We start from the raw sequence: 3,525 nt of genomic DNA, 5'->3' as shown, positions 1-3,525 counted from the left end.
CTGTCCCCATCCCTGTATAGGGAGGCTGATGAGTAACATCCTGACCTTCCACACTTTGCTGCAGACAGCCACAGTGGAGGTGTGGGCTGGGGGGTGACAGCAAACCCAGCCCTTCTCCTGTCAGCCCCACTCATTCCCTGGCTAGTCATGACTGTCCTCTGCAAACATCTCATATCTGCATATCATCCATGGCTGCTGCGTACAGGAATCCAGGAACGAGCTTTGAGATGTGTCCCTCCATACAGTCATTCAATTTGTCTTCACTAATCAGGACAGAATGGCTCCTCCTTCATTTCTGTATCTCATCTGCTGAGAAGAGCTGGACACCTGGGTCTCAGCAGCACGTTTGAAACTACTGCTATTTTCCACCCCTATTTCAACATTCTCCAACTTTCTAATTTTACTTCTTCAGAATGGTTTGGTTTGATTATCTCACATGAGCATCTGGGAACAAAAACAGACAGGTTTCACATGCTCTTTGATACCCAGGTACAGTCCCGCCTCCGCTCAACAATGTTCTTCAAACCACAGTGGCCAACAAAGCATTGTCCTTGCATCAAGGTGGCACATCATCATGAAGCCACAGGGCAGAGCTTCTCCTCAGCTCCAAACATTGTCCAAACTTGCACTGATTTCTTCATTTGTTTCTCCAAGTGATGATTTCAAACAGAAAGGAAAGATGGAGAGGGAGAACTGCATCCTGCTTTGACACTGCTGACACAAACGTGGTCCATCTCCAAGCTCGCTTTGTACTTTATAGCACTGGGACTTGAAAGACACTCACTTCTTTAAGAAATAGTTGGAATGAGAGAGATAAGACATCAGCTTTAGGCAGCATTTCAGTGACAGTGCTCAACAGGACCTCAGTCTTCAGCATGTGTGTGTATAATATTATAAATGTATTCCTCTCCTTCTCTCCGTATATATAGAAATGTTGACGTGGTGAATTAAAATCAAGCTGTGCTCTACACTTTCATTTTTAATGGGACTGTTCTTGGCTCCAAGGAGAGGACTATCACCCCTGAACGGCAGGAGCGGGTGGAGAGAGCGATCGCCTTCTGTCAAAGACAAATAAAGTAAAAGGAAAGAAAAGGCGCTGGTACATGATGAATGGTTCAACTTCTTTGGCTGCAGGAGCCTCTTCATTAACCGCTTCACTGCCTTTTTTTTTTCCCCTTTTTTCTTTGGGTTTTTTTTTTTCCCTTTGGCACTGAGCATGTGTCTGTCCGCCTGCAGCTCTGTCTGCCCATGAACGTGTTTTCCTGCAGCTGTGTGGAGCTGGTTCAGGTGTCCAGCTCCCACTCCAGGATTCAGCATTAAATGAGAAAAATAAGAAGAGGATGGGTTTATATTTTACACTAGCAATGTTACCCCGTGCTGCATCCTGTGGGACAGAGCCTGCCCCGCCAGGGCACCCACAGGAAATTCAGTACAAACTTGGTGGCACCTCAAAATTCAGGCTCCAGGGAGTCAAAAAAAGACACTTCTTGTCCCAGGGTGACTTACCCCGTGTGCTCCAGAAAAGCCTCCAGATTTCTGAAGCTTACTGGATGCCACTCAATCACGGGGACTCTTCCCTGTCCCCTCCATTGCTTTGCCCTTTTTCCATTCCCCACTCCATCCCCTGGAAACCCCTGCAGAGCCCAAGCAGGCCAAAAGCCCATGCAGCTTCTGTGGGTCAGGATCTGGCCTCTTGCTGTGGCTCTTGCACCCCAGAGTGATCGGAAAGGACAGGGCACGGGTGGGACGGATGAAGGACTGGTGGATCCATTTCACGAACTGAGGGGAACCAAGGCATGGAGACAGAGGCAATGACTTGCCCAAGGGCAAGGAGCTCTTGCCAGCTTCAGCGCAAATATGGTGGGCAATGGTGACCATTTGAAATGTCCAAGGAGATACAGTTCTGAGTGTTGAAGGAAAAGCAGCCAGTCCCCATGAGCCCATGAATGCACTGAGGCAGCTGTTCTGGGGCTCGACATCCACAGAGCATTGTATTCTCCTTCCAGCAAGCCACATCAGTCCTGCCTCAAATGCAGGACCCATCGCAGGCCTAGCGGTCAGGTTTGCCTGTGACCAATAGCTCAGTCTCAGGGTGGAGTTGCAGGCATGGAAATGAAGATGGCTGTAGCCTCCCAACCACTCAAGCTGTTTCCCTTGACGACCTCCAGGATCAGAGCGGGCCCAAATGAGCCCTACCAGCTCAGAGCAGGTTGAGGCAGTCATATCACTTGGATGTTTAGTTCCAAGGAGGTTATCATGTTAAAAGGAAGCCTGGGAGATATTAAAACACCCCCACGCACACTCCTACACCCCCTAATTGGCCTCAGTAAGAGTGAAAACATCCAGAAAGCCCAGAGGCTTCCACTAATTTTATAGTAGGCTGGATCACAAGCTCTCAGTTTTTCTGTTTGCCAAGTGTCTGGTGTGCAGGAACCTCAGGAACCCTGCAGAAATGCTGACAGCGATGAGACACAGCAAGAGAAGAGCAGCTGCACAGAGAAAGAGACACCGTTGGAGATGACTCACCCAGTTTACCCCAGATTCCAAGATGTTATTGGGAATTAAAACCATGGTTGCTCTCTGCAGCATGTACAACATTAAGCTGCTTGACCTGTTCTTCTGAGCCAGCCTGGAGGGTTTTTTCCCCATTTCAGTGTCACAAACTCTGCTGCATGGATAAATGAGAAATGGGCACATGAAGGCATCTCTCAAACCACCAGCAAAGCATCAGCTTGATCGTCTCAGCATCAGCCCTTGCTCAAGAGCTCACTGGAGGTGGAGTTTCAGCACACATCTCCATAATCACAGTCCCAGGTTCTCCCTTACCTGACAGCAGGGCAAAAGGTGAGGCCCAACTCCCAGCAGATGCAACATTCTGTGGACAATTTTGTTGCAAGAGACATCCCGGTCAGTGCCCAAAAATCCAGATGGGCAGGTTACAGCACTCAGGGTACTCACTCTGGTCCTGGGTTCCACCTCAAAGTGCATGCAGGGACAGATGGGACATATGAGTTGGCCTTTATAGCAACAATGCGGGGACAAGCACCCAGAAACATCAAGGTGAGGAAGGCAAAATGGTCTCATCCTCTAGCCCACACCCACCCCTCCAAGCCTGAGGGAGGCTGAAAGACATTTACGCAGCAGATGGGACCACAGTGCACGTCTCAGTGCCCCCAGGTTGTAGCAAAATGACTGATCCAGGAGCACCACCACAGGAGCTTTCCCCTTCACCATGCACATGCTGTCTGAGCAAGGTTCTGCTAACCAAGAAGGTGCCTTTGATGCTGAAGACATAGGACAGCGAAGGGCTGTGGGTTTTCAGCTCTCCACCATCATTTTCCAAAGGTACCCAAGCTTGCAGTGGACCCCTTTACAAAGAGGAAAACTCCACTTGGATGGACTTCAAGCTCACCAAGTCTTCGAAGGCACTTGGCAGCTTTCATGCCCAGCTCATGCTTTTCATGGGATTGCAGGTGATGGGGTAGGGGGGAAAGAATAAGATGAAAAACTGCGCTTGGGGATCTG

This window comes from Buceros rhinoceros, unplaced genomic scaffold, assembly GCF_000710305.1.
Source record: "Buceros rhinoceros silvestris isolate BGI_N320 unplaced genomic scaffold, ASM71030v1 scaffold13537, whole genome shotgun sequence".
Taxonomy (NCBI): Eukaryota; Metazoa; Chordata; class Aves; order Bucerotiformes; family Bucerotidae; genus Buceros; species Buceros rhinoceros.
Note: the sequence above shows the minus strand (reverse complement) of the source record.